General features: G+C 36.4%; 1 protein-coding gene across 1 annotated transcript in view; it reads left to right on the plus strand.

Annotated features, from left to right (window-relative positions):
• The first annotated feature begins 1,199 nt into the window (after positions 1 to 1,199).
• dome (cytokine receptor domeless) overlaps positions 1,200 to 13,515 on the plus strand; it is a 22,098-nt gene continuing 9,782 nt past the window's right edge. The window contains exon 1 of the mRNA XM_018448838.1: positions 1,200 to 1,919. The gene's annotated coding sequence lies outside the window, so the exon portion shown is untranslated. The remainder of the gene's footprint in view (positions 1,920 to 13,515) is intronic.

A 13,515-nucleotide genomic window follows, 5' to 3' on the forward strand; every position in this document is an offset into this window, starting at 1 on the left:
TTGATGGAACTGGATTCTATAAATATTATCAAGATTAATCTACATTGGTAAAAAACGAACCTCCGAGGAGAATTCCAATTGAATAATAATAATTACATTCAATTACCATATTCATTCGTATACGCGCGTCTTATCTTACAGCGAAATAATTTCAGAAGGTAAAGGTAACAAGTAGATTGTTGAAGCGTCTCTCCCGCCTCGAGATTTCAAAAACTTTTGTGATAGAACGTTAAGATGTTGAACTATTATAAATTTATTTAAATGAATTAATTTCAGAAATTATAATTGCGTGCCGATATGGTTGTCGGACTTTCAACGCAATCAAATCTGAAAATATTAATAATCCCCCCAAAATTCCCAACTTAAGGTCTCGGTGGTCTAAAGGCTTAGGACGCTCGCACGGAATGCAAGAGATCCGGGTTCGACTCCCGGCCGAGGCATTATTTTTCGCAATAAGTTTATTACAGTTTTTAAGTTGGGAATTTTGGGGGGATTATTAATATTTTCAGATTTGATTGCGTTGAAAGTCCGACAACCATATCGGCACGCAATTATAATTTCTGATATTAATTCATTTAAATGAATTTATAATAGTTCGACATCTTAACGTTCTGACCGTTATGGCGCTTCTTAATTTAAAGCATTATGTTTAACATTAGCGGTCTTTCAATCTTATTATTGTTTTGTGATAGAAAACAGGATCGCCGCGATTCCCCGGTCGATACGCGTTTCGAAAGGCGGTGCGGCGGCGCCACCTAACCGTGGGTTCGCGCAGGTTCGCGGTTCCGAGAACGCATCATGCTTGACGTCTCAACGTGACGTCAGTCGTTGATCGGCACGCCAACGGCACTCGACGGTGTACCACGGTGTACGATACGCGGATCGCGAAGACTCGAGAAGACTACGAACACGGTGCGTCACGACGATCTGATTGAACCGCGGCGCGTGGAAGCAACGTCGGAAGCAACGTCGGAAACGCGGGAAGGAAGTGCGAAAGCGGAGTCTCCACGGTGGACGTGAAGGTTCCGCGTGAAAGAATCCCGGAGGCTCGGCAAGGGTCGTCGGCGGCGCGGCAAAGCGGGCAAAGTGATCCGGACGCGCCGCCCCGGCGCGCGCGCGCGGAGGACAGGGGGTGGCAGGCGAGGAAGAGGAGGAGGAGGAGCCAGGAGGGAGCACGATCCTCCGTCCCGTATACGACGCCATCTTCGCATTGTGCGGTCGCTGTCGCGGACGCCGTCAGGTTGACGGCACTGGCGCGATTGATCGCGCGCATACGTCGTACAACGCTTGTGCTCCGTATACGCGCGTGCGTATTCACGCACGCGCACACACGTACACGCGTGTTTTTATCCGGAATACGTGTATCACGTTGTGGACGGTCTCTCACGGATGAACGGGGCCCCTGGCCACCCTACGCGAATGTAAACAGAGAGTTCTGAAGTTCTCCGTCGCGCCGGATATCATGTGCGACACGGACGAGATCGGCGGCGCGGCCGCTGAGAGCTCGCGCCGTCCGCTCTGAGCTGAGCGAAGTGAAGTTGCAGCACGCGCGTGTTGGTGTGGTGTGCGCGTTCCTCGACCCGGGTCGGCAGCTATACAGAGTGGTGTGCGTGCGGGATTACCGTGAAGTGGGAACGGCAGGCCGACCGTCGGCGACCGTCGCTCCGGGCTCGCCCCGTTGCGTGTACACGTTGCGTCTCTCCTTCCCGTCTTCCTTCTCCCGAGTCTCTCTCTCTCTCTTGCTCGCTCGCTCGCTCGTTCCGTCGAATCGTCTCTCTCCCTCTCGCACGCCTGGTCGCCTAGGATATTCCCGATACCTGAGACGGGTTCGCGTGTGCGCGAACCGCGTACGGTTCTACGTTGGCTCCGTTGCAATGAGAGACCTCGACAAGAAACTCGCGGACGGAGCTGTATCCAGGGTGAGTATTCGGCTCGCACTCCGCGAGAGTTTTTTTCGCGATTGCGAATCGCGCTGCGAGGAAGGCGAGAACGGCTAGGCATCGCCGACGTCTCTCCGTCCTGTTTACTCCCGTCGTCGCTTGTGCTCGTGTTCGTTGCCAACTTCTCGCGTTTTAACGCGCCCTGCAACCGTCGCGTCGAGTATCCGCTTTCCATCGCGAAACGTATACGCTCTATTTGTCTCTTCGTCTGTTCATTGACGCGTCCGTACGCGTTAGATCTTTTTTTTTTATAGCTCAACTAGCGCGCGCGTACACTCTTCCAACTTGAAAGGTTTCTTCTTTTTAGCTGACTTCTTGCACGGTTCAGCTTTTCTCTTTTTCTCTAGAGAGATAAACCATGCAAGAAGTTCAACTAAAAAGAGTAGGCCCTAAGCGAAATAGGTATATTCTACACAGCAGAAATTCGTTCCAACGATATTGCAGCAATATTGCAGCGTTTCAATAATATTGCAAACATTGCAATAAGTCTGTTCTTTTAAATGTTCTTTTAAATGAACTTCTTGCATAATTCATCTTTTCTCTTTTTCTCTCCAACATGAAAAAGAGAGAAAAAAATGAACTATGCAAGAAATTCAGCTAAAAGGAGCAAGCCTAAAGTGAAATGAATATATTCCATACAACACAGATTGCTTCAGCAAAGGTCTGTTTTCTAGTTGAACTACTCGCGCAGTTCATCTTTTCTCCTTTTTGTCTCTCCAACATGAACATAAAGGAATGAAAAATGAATGAACCGTGAAGAAGATCAGTCAAAAAGAACAGTCTATCGCTGCAAGCTTCCGTGCATTCTGTGTAAGATATTTCACTTGACAAAGCGAGAAGAAAAGCAGTTCAGGATAGCAGTCATGCGTAACATTTTCCCTAACGTCGAAAATAAATCTTTTTAGCATTGAAAGTAATGGAGAAATTTTTCACTCCTTACATTTCCGCCCTAAGAAAAGAGTTATGGTCGCTACTCAGTGTGCAGCGATAAAAAACAAACCTATTGTCTTGCTCCGTCACAAATTTGTAAACATCACCCTCTCACCCTCGTTTTCTTTTTCATTCTTACATGACAAACGATCTATGGTTTTTTTTGGAGTGCGGGTAAGATACGTGCTGAGAGACCGAATCCGGTAGCGAGATTTTTCCTCGCAGGTAGCGACGGTTATTGTTAGACGAGACGAGGAGTTTTTCCGACCCGGAGGGATCTCTTCCCAATGGATATCCGCGCAACAGTCGTAGGCTACACGGCTACCGAATCCCTTCCTTTCCTTCCTGGAGGTTCACGTGTTGTACGTGTCTTCTTACGCGGTTGCGTTCGTGTGCGTGACTCCGTCGAGCGAGGTGCTCTCTCTTTCTTTCTCTCACTCTTTCTCTCTCCGTCTGTTGTTTCTCCTTCGCTTGCTCCGCTCGTTCGCTCGCTTGTAAATCGAAATCCGAGGTGCTTTTCGAGCCGCGTGTTTGTCGCTCGTAAAAAGCCCCACCGAGCCCGAAGGCAGAAGCGGGATGGCATACTGCTGTTTGTCTCAGGTTCGCGAACCCTAAATCAACCAAGTTTTAACATATATACAATCGGTAGGTGGATAGGCAAGCAAAAGCGGATAGGCTTTTCGTCTCGTTTTGCGGTTTAGCGCGTCCGTATATTTATTCCTAATATAAATTGAGAAACAGCATCGGTGTTTTCGGAATTCATATGTTACTCAGTCGCGCTTGTTTTTGCGGTATTTTTTTTCCTTTCTCTCCTCCATTCTGAAATCAAAGTGCACTTTGTTCCGTTTTAGCAGCGAAACCCATAATAGAGTACAACTGTAAAAGGAGCAAGGCTCTCTCTTTAGAAAAAAAAGACGTTAACGTTCCTGTTTTGACGAATATCAGTCAGTACATTTATATGATGATACTGTAAAGTACAGAAAATGTTGTATTTATAAAACATGTAGAAAAAGACACATGGGATGTATATGAAATGTATAACTTAGGTTTAATTAATTAATTTTAATTATTTTTCATTGTCGTCTGAATTTACACGACAAGTTTCTGACTATAATAGTCGAATTGTGTTTTTTCTTTAAAATAAAAAAAATATAGATACATAGATTTATACATGTTACGTTAAAAATTAAAAATAAAAGAATATACAGGGTAAGTTTATATGTTGCTTTAAAAACATTATGTAACAAAAATATGAAGTATAAACAATATTTTATCTATAATATTTGCATGGTGTGTGTGTGTTTACTACCTGAAGAAAAAACCTAAAGATATAAAAAAATCTAAAGGTCAGGGGATTTCTTTTTTACTTTCGAAAAAATCAAGGATTTTCATGGGATTTTATCGGAACTCATGAAAATTTTTGTAATTTATTTCTTCATTTAAATTTTGTTTGTTTCTTTGATCATTTTTTTTATGATACAAAATATTACGATCAACAATAAGTACGACATACACATCCGTATGTATTTACATACATTCTTGTATCTCGTTTTTATAAAAAAAAAAAAAAACAGACTGGCAATAAAAAAACAGTACTCATCAGAATAGAGTCGCTCACTGGATAATATATATGTACTACATGAGTTTTTCTTATACCATAGGTATTATATACTATGGATTTTATGACTTCACAATTGTAAAAAATGATAAATATAATCTCATGGACTTCCTGTTTTCCATTAATTTTCAATATATAGTTTATTTGCGTTGCTAGCACTTTAATTTATGTCAAAGTTAGATTAAAAAATTCTCTATTCTCTTACCTGTGGAATTTTGAACAAAAATGAACACCCTAATTTGTCTTTATTAACATTGTTTTTAATTAACATGTGTCTTAATTACATTGTTTTTATTAACTTTTTCTTTTCTTTTTCCTTCAAGGATCACTGACAGGAAATGTAGGTAATCTATTGTAATGCACATTTTACACATTCTTTTCAGCATTGGTTTTTTGTTATTCTTATTAAAGCTTTGCCGACCCAAAAATGACCTCGACTGTACATTTCTCGAAAATGCTTTTAAAGATATTAATGTTACAAAAAAAAAATGAAGCTTATAATAATATTACACGCTATAAAATAATTAATTAGCTGTCAGTAATTTAGCACTGCAAAATATCTCGTATAGAAAACGTTCTGAGGTTTAACTTCCTAGAAAAAAACATGGATTTCGATTTTACTATGATTTATTTCCAGATTAGACAACGAAACAGTTAATTTTATGATATAACTATTTGAAAAGTATATATTGTAATATACATTTTCGATATAATTAACGGTTTCCAAAGTCTATAAAATCTAGCGTATTTTTCCAATTTATATATTGATATTTATTCATTAGAGGGCAATTTAACGTAAAATACGCTTTCTGCTTGAAGTAACAATTAATTCCGGATTTGACCATTTAATAACTAGCACCTAATCTTGCAATTTGTTAGAATTTATTTAGCGCTAGTGAGGGACAGAACCGGTATTAATGAAGTGTTATATTAATTAATAATAATATTAATTAAATCTGCGAGAATTAGGCGTATTAGAGAGATGTATAACATTTGTGGATGCTAATTGTTATTATTGCTAAGCAGCTTAGTTCCCATTTTACTGTGCTTCATTTTACTGTGATTTCTCTAAAGTATGTATCATATCAGCATTGATAATGAAACTCATAAAATATCGTAAGATATGGGTACACAAAGTTTTAAAAATGTGAGGGATGGCCTTTCCATTTTTTCCTTTCATATGCATTATTTTTCCCATCTTGTTTTTCTAACGTGGAACGCTTTTCATTTGCTATCTTCCATCCCCACCAACCATCGAAGTCGGAGTCTATTGTGTATGAAAACTATTGTCCTGGTATTTCTGGTTACAATCTTCGCGCGGTTTACAGATCGTTAGTTTCATAGAAATTCTTCAGTTTCATTTCTGCTCGCAATATGTACAGACGTCGAATACTAACAGTTTAGACATTCGGAATTCATGGTGAGAATATAATTATAGTAATTTTACATATAATTAAATTCTGTATAGAAGAATGATTAATTCTTTATATATATCATACAAGTTTTTGTTCGTCACTATATATACTTCTGTGAACAAATATTGGTTGCATCCATAAAATGATTTGCGTCTTTGAAGTGTAGTCAAAATGTAGTTAGAAGGTCAGAAATTTATTTAAATAACATTATTTTTATTACAATTTAAACGTTCTCTCTCAATTTTACATTCAGCCATCAATCTAGATTCTTCACTGTCTCTTTTATTTCTCAAGTATTTTACAAGCTCATTTAAATACTCCACTTGTGCATTACATTTAGAATTCCTACGAAAGGAAGAAAGATTTGAAATCATAATTAATTAATTATATTATCAGATGTAATTATCTTTCTTAATTTTTATCATCCCCCTTTTTTGTTTCTATCATTACAATATTTTGGATCTCATGGATTCGGTTCTCATGGTCCTTTGTCTCTCATCACGGAATTACAAAACCATTTTGTAAACATGAAAGACAAAGAAAATACGATCGATTTGTCGGTTATAGTTAACAAAAATCACTCTTTGTTATTATGTGTTGATTGTCAATCGACATCGGATTCGCGAAAGGTGCAGAACACTTCTAGAAGAGATTGGATGCTCCGCTCAAACAATAGCACATTCGTTAATTATATATAGATCGTAAAGTCTCGTTAGTCTCGCTTTTAGCGCATCTTACCCGAGCAATGCCGTCTCGTCTTTCAAAGATATCTTCAATTATTACAACCGAGGCTTCGTGTTTCATACGATCGAAGACATCCCTTCGAGTCCTGCGATCAAAATGTCGGCTTCGTGTTACGTGCATCCGGTGCAAATTACTCGTTTCCATCGTTCTCTATACATATGTAAATATGCGTTACCGTTAATCTGTGTTATATTTTTATTTCGCTAAAGACATTGACGTTATCTTACCGATCAATCTCGCGTCATTTTTCATTTGACTGTCTTATTATCGTTATCTAGATTTACGCTGTAAGTTGCAAGTTCTAACGGCTGAATTGTGCGATTAAATATATAAGATAAAATTGAGAAAAATATATATGCCGTACTATAATATTATAATATACTATAATACTGTCGTAATAATATTATCGTACTCTGTCAGCAAACAAATTAATAGCAATCTGTTTATTTTTGTTTTTATTTTTATTTTTATCTTTTGCAGTATATTTAATTATAAATCGTTCAAATTAATAATTATTTAAATGAACAAAAAATGAAAAACTATGTAAAAAGTACTTCCATTCCAAAAGATTCTTTGAGCCATTCTCACATTAAACTCGGCTTCATGAAAAACCTTGCGTATTGTCTTCAAACTGACGCTTTGGCCGTATTCTTCACTTATCTGTGCAGCAATCTACGACGCATTAGCTCTAGGATTTTTTGTCACTGTATTTACAACTTTCCTTTCCTCCCTAACACTTATTTAAATTTGCGTAAGCGACCATTTTTTAAACATTTTTCATTTTTTTCGATAACATTTTGCGAAGGAATTTTTAATTTCTGAATTAAACTTATTTTATTTATTTGTAAATTTAATATAATTTTTTTAAATGCCATTCCTTTGCTTTTTTCGTTCTATTTTGTAGCTATATACAATTACTTTTTGTATTTACAAAATTCTAAATAAAGTCTTGGATTTTTCTATCGCATCTCTTTGTTTAATAAAAGACGATGTATTTTATTGCCAATAAGATACTCGTCGGTGTTATGCCAATAATTTTGTCTAAAAATAATTTTGTTCATGAAACGATTTTGAAAGCTGTTTCTATTTTTTTTAATTAAATTTATTTATATTAATTTTTATAACATAAATAATTAAATATAAATAAAAAATAAAGGTATATACAAAAATTGCCATTTTCTTCAAAAATACAATAAAGACACTAAATTTAAGAAAGGCTAATGAGAGTAACGGCGCAATTAACCTTTTTTTTTAAATTTAGTGTTTTCGAGAGTCTTTAGAGTTTGTATATATAATAAAGATTTTATATATAGTAGTATCTACGTAATACCGCTATTCTTATCCATTATTATGCATTTATAGATAAAAATATAGAATTTCCGGGAATACATACACTGAGAAAAAAAATTTGTTCAACTAACTGAACACATTTAGTTGTTTGCAAATTTGGTTAATTCAACAAATATTATTTAATTGAATTTAACCTTAGTCTGCTTAACAAGCTGTTTAATGTTAAACAGATTACGGTTAAATTCGATTAAATAAAATTTGTTGAATTAATCAAATCTACAAACAACTAAATGTGTTCAGTTAATTGAACAAATTTTTTTTCTCAGTGTAGATATTCGCAATACGAAGCATAGCGCTCGTTTTCGGAGTTTGGTGCACCAAAGTTTGTTTCGGCAAATTATATTGCGTACTTACGTGTTATATTATATCACATGTTATGTAATATTGTGATAAAGTATACATATAGCCCAATTTTTTCTATCTGTACAGAGATCGCATAATCTGCGCTTTCGAGTCTCTTTATCTTGCAGTATTCGCGCAAATCGTCGAAGCATCGTTACTCGGTATCTCGACGTATCAAAGAAAAGATATTATTGAAATTTATTTATTACTTGGAGTAATGATTCTTCTTAAAATCTTTCGAAATCGTTTGCGAACAAGTACCGCGTTGAACGAATCCTCCGATTCTAACGAATCGGTCAGATAATCAGAAAAGCGATACCGCTGTAATAAATAATCATTTTTTGCCAATTGCTGACAACTTTATAATAATTTTAACAACTATTTAATTTCGATAACTAACATCCCGTTATAAAAAAGGCAAAGGTTTCATTCGATCGGCATAGCTTCACGGTATATGGCTTATAATTAATGATATGACTTCATATACCAGAGTTTTTAATCGGTAATGATCGACGGGCGATACTTACTCTCGAGATTCCAAAGGGAATGTTGAAGTGTCGGAGAACCTTTGAAAACAGGATTTGTGAACCGATATATTGGCGATTTACATGAGATTTAAATGCCAATATAACGTCTTGGAACGTTACGAGATTGCATTGCGAATAACACACTCAAAAAAGTGATCTTGGAGTTATAGCGAAAATTATCTAAGTACGAAAAATAGCCAAAATAGATAAATTTCTAGTAAGTACTGCGATATTAGATATGTATTGCACCTAATCATATAGATGACAGAGATAGAATTTAGATTTGTGCTATAAATTCTATGCGTATGATACATAATTTTCTATCAGATACAAAAAACAGCTATAATTCTAACTGGAGCAGCAAAATATTTTTTTGCGTGCAGCATCAATGTTAATCTTTAATTGTTGTGAGTCCTTTGGATCCATATAAAATTTTACTCAGTAGAAAGTTAATTAACTAAATAATATGGATCAATGCAAGACTGATTATTAGTTGCTATTTTATTAGTTTTGATTAAAAAGAAATAAATGAGGGTCCAGAGGAGTATAAAAAAGTATTTTATAATAAAAGTATTTTCAAGAATTTCATTTAACGAATTTCATTTTATTATGGCTTTTAAAAAATGAAGATCCACGAGGTTAAAAATAAATTTTTTTTCACAATAGTAATTAAGGGATGAACCACAACGCGCAGAAAAATAGATACCCGTAAAGATCTGCCGCAGGTGGAAACGGTATCGTATAATCTGGTTCGATGAAGAAAAAAGTTGATGCAGGCAAATAACGTCGATAACGATACGCTCGCAAAGGAGGATATCGTTCTCGTCTGTTGGCGATACTTTGGTTGCGTTCTGCAGAAAAAACCAAGCCCTGATTAATTCTTCGCTGAATCTAAGTGCCTAGGAACCAATCATATTAAAGAATCACTAAGCTCACTGATCAGTTTTCTTTGATTCGGTTTTCTAGAGCTCTAGAAAATCTACAAAAGTAGTGGATTTCTTTTATCTGAAATATATCGACAACCGTGTTTCCTATTGACTACTTTTTTTATTTCGACTGCTATTTTTTAACTAATTAGTCTATCGTCCAATAAGCGCTCAGTAATTCTTTGATATAATACGTTTATTAATATTTATTAAGTTAAACAACCTAATAAACATATGGTGATCATTTGCATTATTCTTGTAAATATTGCCGATATTCATAATAGGTTTTCATTTTAAGATCGTCTTAAGTAATGTCTCTTATTGGAGACTGTACTTAAGACAGTCGTAAATGCGAAATCGAATGTGAAAAGAATAGTCGACTTATATGATTGGTTAATTTTCTTACGGTTTAAGACTTAAAGCTTAATGGCTTATCGTAAAAAACCTCTAAGAATCGACTTCGACTATGAATACCAGCTATAGAGCTCTATTTGCCTCGTCGTCGCGTCGTCGCATCGCTAGCCGCGTGGACCAGTCACGAAAAGTGGAATCTCGCGAACGCCCTCTTCGCCTCCTCGGACGGTTTTTTTTCTTTTTTTAGAGGAATTTGTCATTCCGCGAGCGCTAGCACGGGGATATAAATACACGGCGGTAGGGCGGTCGTGCGTGCTTGCTTGCTTTCCTCGGAAAGCGTCCGCGCGAGATCCGCCGAGCGCGGACGCCACTCTCCGCGTCTCTTAATCCGATTTGCGCTATTTGCGAAATGTACGTACGATGGCCGATGCATCTCGCGCGTTTTCCAAGAACACCGACTTCCGGAGGAAAACTTGTCTTCGTTTCATAATCCGTCTTTCAGCGACATATCTTCCACGGTCGATGTGTGACGGCGATGCGGCGCCTCGACTGCGGTAGAGATCCTCAAGTAAGAAATTGGACACCGTTTAGGCAACTTCTGATTGTTCGTCGTATATTTTAGGACCTGCTTAACTTTTCGCGCATTGTATCTTTTGTGACCCAGAAGAAATTTCATTATTTCACTCTCATATTTCTTGGAACAAACTCCAATCTTTGTTAAATAAAGGTTTTAACGTGTGAATTAAATAACTATTTGACTATGTAGCAGAAATATTGAAAAGTAATCCTGAATTTTTCTAGATTTTTTTTAATGCTTAGAACAGTAAAAAAATTTGGGCTGAATAAAAAAGACTCGGAGTGTCTGCGGAGTAGATAGGTAAAAATATGTGTTCTCTATCACATTGGATAATCTATCACATTCTATCTTAAACAAGCCCTGAAAAATATGGCGGACCAAACGTATGGTGTCCAGTCTGTTACTTGAGAATCTCTAGACCGCGGTAAGCGCCGTGAATAAGTTCGATAAAATTGTATGTTCTTGATACACGCGATGGCCGAGCCTCTTATCATCGGTTTAAGTTCACGAAAGATGTGGTATTACGTCAATTGACTCGTGGGTTTTGAAAACAGAAACGTAATACGACGTCATCGGTCACGAAAGTGTCAATAAATTTGACGATAATAAAACTTAATTACAAGAGTACACACAGAGCCTTTCTTATAATTGCTTATCATCTCCCTACTCCCTACTCGTTACGTACATGCGACTAATCGTTCATGAGAATCGTTATACGATGATAAGAAGTACTACAACATTGAATTTGCATCGTAATCGGTCTAAAAAGTATTGGCGTGATCCAACATAGAGAATAATTTTTTATCTAAAAATAAATAATTAAGCAGGGATAATTTTTCGTTTAATTTTTTGCCTTTTCACTGAGAAAAAAATGGTTCATTTGACTAAATTGATTTAGTTCGTCGTTTTTTTATTTCTTTCGTTGAATAATGTTATGTATTTAAATCAAATATAATATATTTAATTTAAATACATACATAAACAATTTTACTTCTCTGTTTTCAGATGTTGAAATATTTTGAAGTGTATATTAAATTTAAGTACCGGTGAATGCCTGTCCAATTAAAGCGATTAGTCCAAGCCTTGTTGAGAAAATGCCGGTAATTTTCTGAAGTTTAAAAACATCAACAATTAACTGTTAAAACTGACTAGTTTTCAGCAAACACATTATATTTCTGGATTCAAAAATTGCAATGCGTACGATTCGCAGATTTCTCGCATTCGTATCGCGACGCGATCGATCGACTGAAGCGATCGAACAATACGCGAATACGAGTAGCAGACGAATCGTAATCGCGGCACGACGCGATTAAAACGAAGACTCTGCTCTCTATCAGTTTTCTTTATTATTCTTTATTATTCTGCGTTTTGCCCTGCGGCTCAGCGACCGCGAACAGGGCACGGATAAAACCGATCGCGAGAATAGAACGCGAGCGAGCGATGTGAAGTGGCGGCGATCGATTTATCGGCGTGATAAAGCCGTACACACGATACCGTTTCTCGATTTCGTCTAGCTTCTGAACTCCGTAGATACGACTCCGATGTTGTTTTCGCGACGGCGGGATATCGATCGTCTCTCTTTCTTTTTCTTTTTACATGATTGCCGCTGAATTCCAACGCGAGCACGGAAAAATTGCCGCGCGAGGCTCATTGCACGTCGAAGGTGCGCACCCTGAGAAACGCGCGGCCGCGATCTTTTGCCAGCACAAATCATAAATGCGAAACTCATCCAAAGGTATTTCCTATCGTTATCAGTTCCGGACCGGATTCCACTTTGTGACACATATTCTGTGTGCCGCAACATGACGGTGCACCTGTTATCGTCGTGGGCGGAACGACCGCGATCGTAATGCGGATGTTCAAGGTGCGCAGCATGAAAAAGGCGAGAAATATGTTCTAGAATAAATTTTCATTTCACGTCCCACTCTCTACAAACATTTTCCATTAAGAGATTATTCTGAGTTACAATATTCATTGTCATAATACGAATGAAACTTTTCTAATGAAAAATTAATATGGATTACATTTTTGACAAATGAATCTTCTTGATTAAGAGATTAATGTGGATTATAAGAGCAAATGATTTCTTAAAGCACTTTTTAAACTTCTTTTTTATATTCATAAATTGAAAAATTGATTTTCACAGAATCGTTCTCGTGTTTAATTTTCCTAGGAAAATTGGAGATTGGATTAAGATATATTGTAACACGATTATGTGAAAGTTGATTGGTTCTCATAATATTGCGCGGTATCTTTTACTGTAGGTAGAATGCCTGTAGAAAAAATATATTATTTTCTGTTAGCAAATATTTTCTTTCTTTTTGTTAAGTTATTATTATTTCAGAGATAGAAAAAAACAAAGATTTGGTGTTTGAAAGAAATAACAATGAATTTTCCTGTTACACTCACGTCGATAATAACATGTTGTAGAGTCATTTGCATGCTTGTGAAAATGTTATTTCCTATCGCGACGTGTTATGCAATGCACATTATGAATAATTTATTTTCTGATTAATGATTTCGAACTTGTTTTTTACACAAACTTTATTTACCCTTTTCGTATATTATTTTTTATCGATAGATTTTTTTAGCAAATTCGGAATATTTTTTTTAGTGAAAATATAAACAGTTATTGTATTATTTGTTACAGCTTTCTAATCTTTAGCATCATATATATTATATATAATTTTAAAAAGAAGGTTGTAGTTATAATTTTGCTGTAATTATATATAACTGATATAATTATAAATATAATATTCTAAATTAGAATTTTATTTTTTATTTCAACATTT

This window comes from Mycetomoellerius zeteki, unplaced genomic scaffold (assembly GCF_001594055.1).
Source record: "Mycetomoellerius zeteki isolate Tzet28-1 unplaced genomic scaffold, Tzet1.0 scaffold228, whole genome shotgun sequence".
Classification (NCBI taxonomy): Eukaryota; Metazoa; Arthropoda; class Insecta; order Hymenoptera; family Formicidae; genus Mycetomoellerius; species Mycetomoellerius zeteki.